Source organism: Galeopterus variegatus, unplaced genomic scaffold, assembly GCF_000696425.1.
Source record: "Galeopterus variegatus unplaced genomic scaffold, G_variegatus-3.0.2 Scaffold110, whole genome shotgun sequence".
Lineage (NCBI taxonomy): Eukaryota > Metazoa > Chordata > Mammalia > Dermoptera > Cynocephalidae > Galeopterus > Galeopterus variegatus.
In genome coordinates this window covers 913,342-929,361 of record NW_007726221.1, presented here as the reverse complement: position 1 = coordinate 929,361, position 16,020 = coordinate 913,342, and positions in this window count along the sequence as shown.

The window sequence follows — 16,020 nt, the reverse complement described above, 5'->3', positions numbered from 1 at the left end:
CTTACCGGTCATCTTTTAAAAAAAAAATAAAAAAAAAGATGACTGGTAAGGGGATCTCAACCCTTGGCTTGGTGTTGTCAACACCATACTCAGCTAGTGAGCCAACCGGCCATCCCTATATAGGATCCGAACCTGTGGCCTTGGTGTTATCAGCACCGCACTCTCCCAAGTGAGCCACAGGCCGGCCCATCATGCGTGTATTTAGAAGTCAGTTGCACTTTGGCTGATCTAGAATGGGCTGGGTTGGGCGACTTTGTTTTAAGTTACAGCAGAGATGGGCTCTGCTTCTTGCTGTAGGTCTGTGGGGTGGTTCTACTTTATATGTCTCTCATCCTCCTTGGACTAGTAGGCCAGTCTGGGCATGTTCCTTTCACTGTTGTTACTGAGGCTGAAGAGCACAAGTAGAAACACAGAAGGTCTCTTCAATCCTAAACTTGGAATGTCAGGCTGATATTATTGGCCAAAGCAGGCCCCACAGTCAAGCCCGAAGTCTACGTGTAGTGAGGCCTTTGTAATAAATGTAGGGAGAAGTGAAAGATTCAATATACCACATTTTCCTCTTCTTTATTCCCATAGCTGACACATTAGACAAGCCTATTGATTTTACCACCAAAATTTGCTGAATAGTTCTACTTTTTACCCTCTCCTTCATCACCACCCAAGCTATTACATTTTATCTGGACATTGCAATAGCCTACTAACTGCTCTCTGCTTATCCAATCTTGGACTTAACCCCAAAGTGATCTTCTAAACTCACAGATCTGCTTACATCACTTTTTATGGCTACTCTTTGTTCTGGGGATAAAACATAAGAGTTTCTCATGCGGCCAAGGACCCCAATGTAACCTGACAGCCGTGAGCCCTTCAGCCTCAACTTCAAACCACTTCCTCTCACTCTGTGCCTCAGTCCCAATGGCTTTCTTTCAGTCCTTCACAGGTGCCAAACTCCCTGCCTTTGCAAATGCTATTTCTTAACCTGGAACCCTATCTTCTAACCCTAGCCTCTTAATTCTGACTTATCCTTCAGCTTGAACATCTTTTCTTCTTCTTCTTTTTTTTTTTTTTTAACCCCCCACCACTACCCCAAATATACAACAGGGCAATTCTCCAACTTTCTGAACACCGGTTGGGTGTCCTATAATTCAATTCAATTCTGACATTGTCTACCTGTAGAAAGTGTCAGATTCCACAGGTTAAGAGCTCAGTCTCACAATACTGCTCCCACTGAAGAAGCCAATTACAAGTCCAAGGTTGTGACCTGTTCTGACAGTCTATAAATCAGGGCTCCCATGACCCCCTTCCCTGATTTCTATAATTTGCTAGGAGGGCTCACGGAACTCACGGAAACACTTAAGTTTACTGGTTTATAACAGAGGGTATTTTGAAGGATACAGATGGACGGTCAGATGAGGAGAAGCATAAGGCAAGGTGTGGGGAAGGGGCATGGAGTTTCCTTGCCCTCTCCAGTACAACCCTCTGGGCACCTCCACGTGTTCAGCAACCTGGACATTCCTGACCATCTCTTCTTCATGAAAGCCTTCTTTGATGTCCCAGACCAGATCAGAATTTCGTTTTAGAAAGTCTCATATTGACTTACACCTTCACTTCATATCTCTTTTTATATTTTGTCATGATGCATTTATTTGTGTGATTATTTAATTAATGTTTCATTTCCCCAACCCACAGCAGTAAACTCCATGAGAATAGAAACTATTTCTATATTTGCTCATGATTGTATCTCAGTGCCTAGCATCGCGCTTGGCACATGGCAGGAACTCAATGCATTTTTGTTAAGCAAATGAATGAACAAACTGTACCAAACAAGGAAGGAAACAAAATTACACTCTTGTTTCATTCTCTTTCTCAAGAACCTGAGAACACCCACACACTTTTTATCAAGATTTAACACAGACATATTTCAAAGAAAAATGCAATTCAGGACAAATTACAGTTTCACAGGACAATGAGAAATCTTTAGCCACAGACTCTTTCTGTCCTTGTTTCCCTTCCTAGACTGAATCCAGGTTTCGTCTCGCAGAAGAAAATATTCCAAAACCAAGGACCTTTTTCTATGTTTCACTTCATGGATGTGTCTACAACTTCTGAGGAGAACTATTGTAGAACATGAGTTTCTCTAAGAAAAACACAACTACGTGTTAAACAGTAGTGTTTTAACAGTACGTTCAGGTCTTTTGTTGAAGATTATCTTTATTATTTTGAATTCCAACCAACAATTTTTATTAACATCATGGTAGATTGGTTGCATTCATAGCCCCAGTTAGGGGTCTCCCTATACCCATGATCTTTGCAATGTGACTTTTCAGTTCATGGAGAGATGGAATCTATTTCCCCACCCCTTGAATCTGGGTTGGTCTTATTATTTACTTTGACCAATACAATATGTTAGAAACGATATTGAGCCAATAATGAACCTATGCCTCAAGAAGCTTTTTTTGGCTTCTCTCTTGGACCTCTTTCTTGGTCCTCTGTTACCCCACAAGAACAAACCCAGGCTAGCCTGATGGAGGATGAAAGGCCATGTGCAGCAATGTCAGGTTGTCCCAGCCAAGGCCATAGGCCAGTCAGCCCCTTGCTAATCTCCAAGCAGAGATCAACCAAGACTGGCTCAGATCTGCAGAAATAAGCTTCTGTGCTAAATAAATGTTTATAGTTTAAGTTAGGGATGGTTTATTACATGGCAATAACAGAGACAATGTTTAAGGCAATGTACTAGCCTTCTAAAATAAATTATTATGACTCTTATCCCCTTTGCTCCTACCCCCAAAGCACAGACCTTTCAGACAGACAGATGTAGTTTTAAATTCTCTCTGTTTATCAAACAGCTGACTTTGGGCAATAATAGTTCTAAGGCTCAGGTTCCTTATCTGTAAAACAGAGTTGGTAATATTGTGGCAGAGAAGGGATCTAGTTATCTCCCCAAAAACTGATATCTTCCTTTCTCCATATTTTAGATCCTCAAATTTTCAGCTGGGCACATGTCCACCACCTACGTGTGTTTACATGAATAAGTTCTAGCCAATGAGCTCTAAGTGAAATAACACGTAGTAGAAACCTTCCTAAGGAAGCTAGTAAATTTCCTTTGTTCCCTTTTTCTTGTCTCTTTCTTCTCTGTTGGCACTGTAGCTAGTGGCCAATTGCAAGGGAGAAAGAGCTTGAGTCCCTGAGGACTTTGTGGAGCAGAACAGTGATACCAGCCCTAGATTTTCTACCTCTAGACGTTTACGTGAGAAAAATAAAATTCTCTCTTGTTAAAGACATATTATTTTAGGTTTCTGTTACTCACAATTGAACCTAATACTAGCTAATACAGAGTAAATAGTTTTCTTGCTGGTATGTCCTCAGCTAGCTGATAATATAAGTACCTGAAATCATGCCTAGTGTACAGTAAGTGACATGAAATGAATGTAGCTATTTTTTAAATTGATCATAATAGTAGAGGAACACCAACATACCTCCCTGACCAATGTTGCAATAAAACTGGCAATATTGTTGAAGTCAGCTAAAGTTATGGTTCTAGTCAACTTACATAATAGTATAGATCTATGACGTGTTTGTTGACAATGTTAAAGAGTTTACTTCTTGACTCATCTTTCACTAGAATCAGAGTTTTATCTCAATGAAATTTAGAAAAGAGTTGTACATGGAGCTGTGTTAGGGCAGTGCTCACTTTGCCACAAATTCTAACTCATTTATGCAGTAAGTCCCTTGAAATATGGCAAAACATAAAAGGGTTTTGCACATTCACATCTCTTCATAAACATTTCAAAACTATATTAAGAAAATGTTATATTCATATATATTTAAAAAGCAATGTTACATATTTCAAATGCTATGTTTTCTAAGGTAAAGCAGCTTCTTAACAGAAAATTACACATCAGCTTTAAAATATTGAAGAGCTTTATTTTAGATATTGGAAGAAGAAATAGTTTTTAGAAAACTGTTACCACTGTAACCCTGCCTTTAGCTTCTTTGGTATTTCCTACTGTGAAGATCATTGTTTTGAGACTTGAAAAGTCAGCAAAAAGGCATGCAGAAACTCCCTTAATATTGAATCAATTTTTTAAGACTAATTTTCCTCAGAAATATGACAGAGAGGTCATTCACAGTGAGTTCTTTGAGCAAAAATTCTTTTTATTTATTCTGACATTGGAAAAAGAACTCATAGAAAAATACTATGCATAGTAGATTTCATATAGCATTTGATAGTTGTATGTCACTACCAAAGTAACAGGTCCTGATTTATCTGGAATAGGGCTTTTCCCATTAAGGTGATTTCTGGGGTTTTTTGTTTGTTTGTTTTTGGCTTTTCTTAAAGATGACCGGTAAGGGGATCTTAACCCTTGAATTGGTGTTGTCAGCACCACGCTCTCCCAAATGAGCTAAGTGGCCATCCCTATATAGGGATCTGAACCCGTGGTCCTGGTGTTATCAGCACCACACTCTCCCAAGTGAGCCACAGGCTGGCCCTTCATTAAGGTGATTTTTGAAATTAATTAATTACAGAAGCCTATTATGAAGGCTTTTCAATAAGTCCTACGCTATGAAGATCAATAGAAAGATTTTTAAACGGCTATTAGGGAAAATTGGTCAGAATATTGCAGGAAAACGTAAACTGATTCAACAGGAGAATCTAAAAAAGTTTTCAGGGCTGGCCTGTGGCTCACTCGGGAGAGTGTGGTGCTTATAACACCAAGGCCACGGGTTCAGATCCCATATAGGGATGGCCGGTTCGCTCACTGAGTGAGTGTGGTGCTGACAACACCAAGTCAAGGGTTAAGATCCCCTTACCGGTCATCTTTTTTAAAAAATAAATAAATAAAAATAAAAATAAAAATAAAAGTTTTCACAATGTAAGTAGACTTGAGAGGTACTAAGGGAGGTATATTAGTCTGACTAGTGAGATACACAAGTACATAAGAAGCACAGGCCAAGGCAAGAAGTGGGATATAACCTGTGGGCAAGTTACCTATCAGTAATGGCAGGTGAGAAACTAGTTGGGAATAATAGTAAGACATACTACTAGGAATGCACACTATGGGATATTGTGTCTAATTCATTAGGTAATTGGTAACCATTGAAGGGTTTTGAACAGGAAGATGAAAAAGGCAAAGCTGGCCTCACTGAATAAATTCCAACAAAATATTTACAGAAGAGTCAGTACCAATTCTTCACGAATTCTTCCAAAACTTAGAAGGTAAGAAAACATTTCCCAACCCATTCTAGGAGGCCAAAATTACCCTGATACCAAAACCAGACAAAGATATTGTAAGAAAGGATTATAAGTCTTTATCCCTTATGAATACAGACACAAAAATCTTCAACAGAGAGTTAGCAAACCAAACTAAATCCAGCATTATGTAAAAGGATAATACTCCATGACCAAGTGGGATTTATCCCAGGAATGTAAGGTTGGCTTAACATTCAAAATTAATGTCACCATATCAATACAATAAAAAACAATAACCACATAATCATCTCAATAGATGCAGAAAAAGCACTTGAAAAAAACCTTTCACTCTTAAATGATAAAAAACAAAAAATTGCACAAAGTAAGAAGAGTAGTGAACTTCCTTTTTTTTTTTTTTTTTTTTTCAAAAGATGACCGGTAAGGGGATCTTAACCCTTGACTTGGTGTTGTCAGCACCACACTCAGCCAGTGAGCGAACCGGCCATCCCTATGTGGGATCCGAACCCGGGGCCTTGGCGTTATCAGCACCACACTCTCCCGAGTGAGCCACGGGCCAGCCCCGAGTAGTGAACTTCCTGAACCTGATAAAGGCTATCTGGAAAAACCCATAGCTAATATATTTAATGGTGAAAGGCTGAATGCTTTCCCCCTAAGATCAATAACAAGAGGAGGATGTCCACTCTCATCAGTTTTGTTTAACATTTTGTAGAGGTCCTAGCCAGGGCAATTAGGCAAGAAAATAAATATAGCCCACCAGCTAGTTTAGTTGGTTAGAGCACATCCTTATAACACCAAGGACACTGGTTTGGATACCCATACTGGCCAGCCTTAAAAAAAAAAAAAAGAGAGAGAGAGAGAATGTTACAAGAAAAATAAATAAAAGACATATCACTTGGAAAGGAAGAAGAAAAACTATCATTATTTGCTGACGACATGATCTAGTATACTAAAAATACAAAGGGATTTACACACACAAAAAAAACCCTTTTAGAACTAATAAATGAGTTCAGCAAAGTTGTAGGATACAAGATCAATATGCAAAATCAATTGTATTTCTATACACTTTCAATGAACAATCCAAATACAAAATTAAGAAAGCAATTCTACTTACGATATCTTCAAAAAGAATAAAATACTTAGGAGTAAATTTAACAAGAGAAGTGCAAGACATTTATTCTGAAAACTACAAAAATTGTTGAAAGAAGATTAAAAAGATCTAAATAAATGGAAAGACATCCATGTTCATGGATCAGAAGACTTACTATTGTTATAATGGCAATACTCGCCAAATTGACCTATAGATTCCCTATCAGAATTCAAGCTGGCTTCTTTGTAGAAATTGATAGACTGATCCTAAAATTCATGTAGAGGGCCGGCCCGTGGCTCACTCGGGAGAGTGCGGTGCTGATAACACCAAGGCCATGGGTTCGGATCCCATATAGGGATGGCCGGTTGGCTCACTGGGTGAGCGTGGTGCTGACAACACCAAGTCAAGGGTTAAGATCCCCTTACCGGTCATCTTTTTAAAAAAATAAATAAATAAAATTCATGTAGAAACTCAAAGGACCCAGAAAAGACAAAACAATCTTGGAAAAAGAACTAAGTTGGAGGATACACATTCTCCAATTTGAAAACTTACTACAAAGGTAAAAGTAATCAAGACAGTGTGGTATTGGCATAAGGATAGACATGAAATAACATTGAGAATCCAAAAATAAACCCTCACATTTACTGCCAATTGTTTTTGAGAAGGACACCAAAACAATTCAATAGAGGAAAGAATAATTTTTTCAACAAATGGTGCTGAGATAACTGAATATCCACACACAGAAGAATGAAGTTAGACCTCTACCTTGTGCCATATAAAAAAATTAACTCAAAATCGATCAAAGGCGGGCCGGCCTGTGGCTCACTAGGGAGAGTGCAGTGCTGATAACACCAAGGCCATGGGTTCGGATCCCATATAGGGATGGCCGGTTGGCTCACTGGGTGAGCGTGGTGCTGACAACACCAAGTCAAGGGTTAAGATCCCCTTACCGGTCATCTTCAAAAAAAAAAAAAAAAATGGATCAAAGGCATTTCGGATCCCCATACCAACCAGCTGGCAAACAAACAAACAAACAAACAAAATGGATTAAAGATTTAAATGTAAGAGCTGAAAATATAAACTCATAGAAGAAAAGATAAGGGTAAATCTTCCTCAACTGGGATTTGGCAAATTTCTTAGATTTGAGACCAAAGCACAAGAAATCAAAGGAAAAAAAAAATTAGACTTCTTCAGAATTAAAGTTTTTATGCTTTAAAGGACACCATCAAGAAAGTCAAAAGCTTCCCCTTACCAGCCAGCTGCTAAAGAATAAATTAATAAAATAATGAAAACAAAAAGACAAACCACACAATGGGAGAAAATATGAGTATTTGCAAACCATACATCTGATAAGGGACTTGTATCTAAAATATATAATATTCTAGTCAATAGCAAAAAGACAAATAATCCAATTAAAAAGTGGGCAAAGGATCTGAACAGACATATCTGCAAAGAAGATATACAAATGGCCAATATGCACATGAAAAGATGCTCAACATCATTAGTCCCAAGGGAAATGCAAACCAAAACCACAAGAGATACCACTTTATACTCACTAGTTTAACTATAATAAGAAAGACAGATAACAACAAGTATTGACATGAATGTAGAAAATTGCAACTATCATACACTGCTGGTGAGATTATAAAATGGTGCATCCATTTTGGAAAACAGTGTGGCAGTTCCTCAAAAAGTTAAACATAGAATTACCACATGACCCAGCAATTCCACTTCTAGATGTATACCCAAGAGAAATGAAAATATACTTCTACACAACAACTTGTAAATGATGGGTCATAGCAGCAATATTCATAATAGCCAAAACGTAAAACCCAAATGCCCATCGATTGATGAAGGGATAAACAAAATGTAGTATAATCATATAATGGAATATTATTCAGCCATAAAAAATAAAGTACTTCTATATACCACAATATGGATGACTCTTGAAAACATTATGATAGTGGAAAGAAGCCAGTAACAAAAGGCCACATAGTATATGATTCTGTTTATATGAAATGTCCATAATAGGGAAATCTACAGGGATAGAAAGCAGATTAGGGCTATCTCGTTGTCAGATTAGCTCAGTTGGTTAGAGCACCTACCACCTTGTAACACCAAGGTTAAGGGCTTGGATCCCCATGGCCACCAGCCTCCAAAAAAAAAAAAACAGATTAGTGGATTAGTGGTTGCCTACGACTGAGTTGGAATGGAAGGATTAGAAGGATTAGGACATGATAGCCAATGGTATGGGTTTCTCTTGGGGATAATAAAAATTGATGGTAGTGATGAATTCTCAACTCTGAATATGCTAAAAACCATTGAATGGTAAAAAAAAAAAAAAAAAAAAAAAAACAATCTGTGCTCTGCTTTAGAGAGATCACTCTGACTGTGGTATAGAGAAACAGAAGGCACAAAGATCAATTTGCTGTTTATTATTTCTTTTTTTACTTTTATTTTGGCAGCTGGCCAGTATGGGGATCCAAACCCTTGACCGTGGTGTTATAACTCTTGTGCTCTAACCAACTGAGCTAACTAGCCAGCCAAGTTATTACTCTTTTAATATAGACTTGCAGGGAGAAGACATTCACTCATTCCCCACATCTTTTCTTCCTTAATTCTCCATGCCCGCTCCCTTCAAACATAATTAAAACACACGTAGTTCTCAAATCTATGCTTGATAAATTGATTAATATGCTACAGGGTAGAGCTTAAGAAGAGGGGATTATAAAAAGGAGCTCCCAACTCTCTAGTAATCATTTCTAGCATTTAAGTAATCAAGAGCAAATGGCCCTTTCTCAATTGTTTATTTAAAGGTCACAAATTTAGGGCCGGCCCGTGGCTCACTCGGGAGAGTGCGGTGCTGATAACACCAAGGCCACGGGTTCGGATCCCACGTAGGGATGGCCGGTTTGCTCACTTGGGAGAGTGTGGTGCTGACAACACCAAGTCAAGGGTTAATAACCATAACACCAAGGCCACGGGTTCGGATCCCACGTAGGGATGGCCGGTTTGCTCACTTGGGAGAGTGTGGTGCTGACAACACCAAGTCAAGGGTTAATAACCCCTTACCGATCATCTTAAAAAAGAGAGAGAGAAAGAAATATCTATTATTTACTAAGACAGCAAGCCTCTGAAATGTATGAGTTTCTTTTATCTCTTTCAAGGAAAAAAATTTGGAAAGAAAAAGAAAAAATAAATTATAAATGTATATTTAAAAAATGAGAATATTATACCTAAGGAATACAAGAGAATGGAAATCAAGCAATGTAATCCACTTCATCAACAAGCTGAAAAGAAAAACCACATGATTATATTAATAGGTGCAAAAAAAGCATTTGACCAAATCGAACACCCATTTATGATAAAAACGCTCAGAAAACTAGAAATAGAGGGGAATTTCCTCAATTTGATAAAGAATAAAAAAGGAAATTATACAAATCAGAAACAAAGCCTTTTAAGGATGTCAAGGGGAAAAGTAAGTTGCTACTCATCTAAAAATTTGCTAAATAAGAAGTGCAATAAGTGGAAAAATAGGTTAAGGAAAAGAATAAGGAAATGAAAGAAAACAAAAATAAAGAGCTGTCTTCAGTATCCAAAATTGAAAGTAATGGTCAGATATGAGAAACACTGCTCTGGGACTGTAGTGTTTTCCCCGACCAGTTCTAGCCAGAGAGATCTGGTTTCTCATATCTAGAGAGCTCCTGTTCTTTGTCCTAGGGAATAATTAGGAAATTGAGAAGAAATAAACCCAAGATTCCGGGATTACTAACTGCCATCTCACAAGAATGATTAAAATATCGTGATTAAGAATCAAGGATCTTTAGCTCCTTTGAGTGCTGATTACGAAGTGATTAACAGGGATTACTGTGAGATTAACAATATTTGCAAGGAAGATGATTTGATTCATTCTACGCGTTAAGGAACAGAGGTGGCAGATGGTTTCGTTATACCAAGGGAAACTATAAAACACACAGTATAAAAGACAGTCAGATTTTTATTCTGTTTCATTTGAAAAAGGGCAAAAAAGGCTCTTGATGGGGTGAGGACATGTTGTTTAAAGTCGTATAGGCTCATGTCATACCTTTTCAATTTGTCAAGAGTGCAAAAATGATGTGATTAATTTCCGTCTGGGAGAAACGGAGAGATTCAGATAATGAAAACATTAAGGCTAGGGAGACCATTTTGTCCTTTATATATTAATTAAAAGCACTTTGACGAGAATTTATGATGTGAACTAACCTGCTTGGTTTACTATTTAGACAGGTGTGGAAGGAAATAGAGTAGTTTAGATGTTTAAACTGGTATCTGCATATGCAGATGACATGTTAATGATTGTATCAACTGATGAGTCTGTAAAAACCATCTCTTGAATGTTTCAAGCATATGTTTAAAGCAGCTGGTTCTAAAATAAGTTTAAGAGCAGCTATTTGCTTAATAGGACTGACAAATAGGAACAGGTGATCATCTTGGAAGAGGCCATTGTTTAAAAATGAACCAGTTGGAAGTTTAAGAGGGCTTTTGGAGAGTCAAAACAATAAAAAATCAAACAGAAAATGTAGCAGATAAGTTAGTGTTCCACTAGCAGATTTGGAACTTATTTTATTGTAGTGAATGTGTTGTTAATCAAAAAAGCTTCTCATTGCCTTGAGCCATGTGGAAGTGATTTACTATGTTTTTCTTGCTGTCCATTTGCAAAGTTATGTTTGAGGGAGCTGGCAAAGTACCTTTTAAAAAAACACTTTAAAAAAACATCTTTACAGAGTTCCCTTAATGAACTGATTGAAGACAAGATTCTTTGCATGGCAACCATGAGCTGAGTGGTTGTCTTAACTTGTAAGAAGAGTCTATGTAAGAAAGAATTTGACAAAAAACAAAATTCTCAAATAATTCTGTTATTCTGAGACAGCTATGGGTCGACTGTGTCCCCCAAAAGTTCATGTGCTGGAAACTTGATTCCCACTGTACTAGTGTTAAGAGGGTGGGAAATCCAATTATGATATTTAAAAGATGGGGCCTTTGAGTGGTGATTGGATCATGAGGACTGTGCCCTCATGAATGGATTAGTAAACAGAATAGAGGTCAGAAACAGAACCAGTGTAGTGCCATGGGGAAAAGAAAGGTCTTTTCAGATGTTGCTGGGTTAATCAATACCCATATCAAAAAAGATTAAACTTGAACCTTACCTCTCACCATACACAAATTTAATACTAGATGAATTTTAATTCTAAATATGAAACAAAAACACTTTTAGAAAGAAGACATAGAAGAAGATTTTTATGAGTCTGAGGTAGGCAATGATTTCTTAAGCAGGACATAAAAAGCACTAACCATAAAGTTAGAGGTCAATAAGTTGGACTACATTGAAATAAAAACCTATGTTCATCAAAAGACATTAAAAGAGTGAAAAAGAAAGCTACGAAGTGGACAAAGATATTTGTAATACATATGTCCAACATGTATGAATCATATCTATAATATATGAAGCATTCCTACAAATCAATAGAAAAAAGCACACAACCCAATAGAAAAATGGGCAAAGGACTTAAATAGGTATTTCATAAATGAGGATATAGAAACAGTCAATAAATATATGACAAGGTGCTCAACTTTATTAATCACGAGGAAAATGCAAAGTAAAACTAAAATGTAATAGATCTGCAACATAGCCAGTGCCACTTTAGACAAGCCCAAGTACAAAATGTCACCGACCACCTCCTTCCTTCCCCTCCCCGCTTCCCTTTACAGAAGCCTCCTGACTTCAACAAAAACCCCTTTTGCTTCCACAAGGATGCAGTTCTCCACCCTGATCCACATTAGCATAATAACCCTCCTTGATGGCATCAGCCAGCCCTCGGCACTATATAAGCTCTACCACTCCCACGCCGGGTGCTGTCCCCCATTTTCAGGGCAGTTCTGGGCTGCCTGCCACTCTGAGCACAGCCCAGCAGATTTCTTTCTTTAATAAAGCTTGAAAAGTACCTGGCATCTCAGCTCACTTTCTTTCAAAATGTAAATTAAAACCAGTGCATATCCACCATAATAGCTAAAATTAAAAAGACAGACAATACCAAGTTTTGGCAAGAATGGGAAGTAATTTGGACTTTCATACGCTGCTGGTGGAAGTGCCAACTTATATAACAACTTTGATAAACTAACAATATCCACTAAAATTGAACTCACCCAACCCCTCCATTTCTCCATGTATAGCCAAGAAAATCGTTCACATATGTACAGCAATAGTCATAGCAGAACTATCCATTGTAGCTCAAAACTCAAGACAACTCAAATGTCCATCAACATTTGATGGATAGATTTATTATGAATGAATAAATATATTATGACATTCCATTCAATGAAATACCATATAGCAAGGAGAATACACAGCCTACTGCTGCATGCCACACTATGACTGATTTTCACAAAGTTAATGTTGAGTGAAAGCCATATTCAAAAGAATACATACTCTTTTTTCTTTATTTTTTCTTTTTGTTTTTGTTGTTTTGTTTTTTCTTTTGAAAAAAAGAACACAAACTCTTGACTCCAGAGTATTGCCTGATCAAAACAGGCAAAGCTATCTGTGGTAAGAGAAATCAGAACAGTAGTTACCTTTGGAGTGAGTAGTGACTACGAGGGTGCACAAAGGGACTTTTTATGGTGTTGGTAATGATCTAACTCTTAATCTGAGTGGGGTTACGTGGGTGTGTTCACTTTATTTTGACTGAAGTTATGATCTGTTCACTTTTCTGTATATATAATACGTCAATAAAACATTTACTAAAAAAGAAGTTCACTTCTAGCTCCTGGATCTATGTAAGTTTATGAACAGGAACAAACAAAAGAATGTGAATGTTTCTTCAAACAATTCTTGCAGGACCGTGATGAAGTAATGACTGTGTCTGGGCTCATTATAAGCACTGGAATGGAAAAGATACCTTGGGTTTGAATTTTTTTTAATCAACAGCTTAAGATCAGAACTTTGTTTTACTACTATGATGAATAGTGTTCATTGTTGATATTACTAAGAAAATACAGGATATAGGTCATTGCTACTCTTTCTCATTCTGAATATTATGAGTAATTATCCCTCTTCAAATTTATTCCCAGCTGGTACTTCCTATCTTCAACTTTCAAGTGCTTCCAAGTCCCATGTATTCATTTAACTATATATGTGTTACTTTTGATTTTCTTTCCCCTTAACCAATAATTCTCACTGGTAAGCAGTAAGGTTCAACTTCAGAAAGCAGGTGTAAATTCTCAGGATACAGGCTACTAAAATCAGCAAACTACAGTTAAGTTCTCATTCTTCTTTGTTACTTTAGAAAGGGAGAAAAGTTGAGAACAGCATTCCAAATACACCCTGTTGTTGAAACTTAAATGGTGGAAAGGAAAAGATTCATAATCTTCTAAATCAGAGTCCTTATGATGAAATTCGAAGACTTCATTCCTTTCAATAATCAAGGCAAAAACAGAAGAGCCATAATAAATTGCAGGTTTACCTGGAGCCCTGGTTTTACGCTTACCCATGTTAGAACTTCCTGGATCCTTAGGGAGCTAATTTGAGAACACGCTCATTTCTGTAACTCAGAGAGCACATACTCAAAAAGAATTGGTCAGTACTCTTCTACTTTACTTTTAAAAATGTTCTGTATTCAAGGTTTCTGAGAATCACAGGAATGAATTGCCTTTGGACTACTTTGGGTCTGGTAAGTAAACAACCCAGTTCTTTCTCATAAGCACAGATAGCTAGAAGCAAAATTCTTTTAGCCAGGAGTTGGAATCTCTCCAGGGAGAAATCAAAGGTTTTCGACTTTCAAAATTTGCCAGTGACCTGAGGCAAAGAACGTTTAGAGACTATTTTCAGGGAGACTAGGATCTGTGATACAATCATGTACCTTTCTACCCTCCCAGCCCTTCCTTATCAGGAGACTTATATTATCAACAAGAGTACAAGTTGAAGTCCAAGTTTTTTGAAGTGGAGACTCACCTTATCAGGCACTAATCTGTAATGTCAAACATCTCCGAGATGTAAAGACCGAAACCATCATGGTTTTGTTTTGTTTTTTTCCTGCAGCTGGTTGGTAAGGGGAACTGAACCTTTCGACCTTGGGGTTATAACACTGGGCTCTAACCAACTGAGCCAACCGGCCAGCTCCCAAAACCAACGTGTTTGAGGCCAAATAGAATTCAGCCAAGTCTCAGAGCCAGCCTGTGGTTCACTTGGGAGAGCGTGGTGCCGACAACACCAAGTCAGGGTTAACATCCCCTTACTGGTCATCTTAAAAAAAAAAATTCAGTCAAGTCTCATATTCCCCTTGTATCATCCAGCCAATGTAAAGTAAAGAACATGGGCCGGCCCGTGGCTCACTCGGGAGAGTGTGGTACTGATAACACCAAGGCCACGGGTTCAGATCCTATATAGGGATGGCCGGTTCGCTCACTGGCTGAGCGTGGTGCTGAAAACACCAAGCCGAGGGTTAAGATCCCCTTACCAGTCATCTTTTAAAAAAAATAAAGTAAAGAATATTATTGTCCACTAAGCACTCATCTATGACAGCACAAACCAAGAAGAAAGGATATCTGTGACTGCCCTCTGCCACATCATTTTGAACACCAGAATGGCATTATAAATATGTGTAAAGCTACATGACTCGGCCAGTTGTTAAGCTCTTTTACCTTCCCGTAATCCTGCACCAATTGGGCCAATTGCCGACTCAGGGTTGGGTTTGGTCCTCACAGACCTCTCAAGCCCAGTCAGAGCCTGGGTCCCCAGACCTCTCACATGCCAGGCTGGGTCACCAGACCCCTTATATGCAGGTCTATGAGCTAGGTAACCAGTAAACCAGTAAAAAACCTTGGAAGCTGTACGTTGGAAAAGCATGGCTGCACGCATGGCGGCCACCTGAGGCAGTAGCCAGCCAACTTGCGGCACCGTGCAGGGGCACCAACTCCACCTACCCACAACCTATTCACAGCAAATGCTCGGCAAGATTCTGAACATCTGAGGGGCCCTGACCATTTTCCTACATTTTCCCAACAACATGTATTTTTCTAATTGGACTCACCCAACATCCTAAAATTAGTGCAATCAAAAGAGTAAGCATTTCACTGCCTTCTCAGAGATCATAACTTGTACAAAAAGTTAATGTATTTATATATATATTTAATGTGGTATAAACATGATAAGAAATTCAGGTTAAGGCCGGCCCGTGGCTCACTTGGTAGAGTGCGGTGCTGATAACACCAAGGCCACGGGTTCAGATCCTAGATAGGGATGGCCAGTTTGCTCACTGGCTGAGCGTGGTGCTGACAACACCAAGCCAAGGGTTGAGATCCCCTTACTGGTCATCTTTTTTAAAAAAAAAAAAAAAAAGAAATTCAGGTTATACAAGATATACCAGACTTGAAGAGGAGAAGGGAGTTTCATGGTAAGCATGAAAACAAGGGGGAAAAATCAGTCTATGTCTGCTCTGGGATAGGAGTAACCATTCCTATATAAGGGACTTTTTGCACATCCCATGTGCCATTCCGTACTCCGTTTTAAAATAAAAAATGGCATGTGAGCTCCCCCTGTTCCAACTACCATATTTTATTGATTTGAAGATGCATATTTCCCCCACTTTTATTATCTCCAAAATTGGAATATATCTTGCAATTAGTGGCATCTTACAATTATAATTGTCAGCATTTTTAATAATGGTACATAATATAATAATGCATCTTA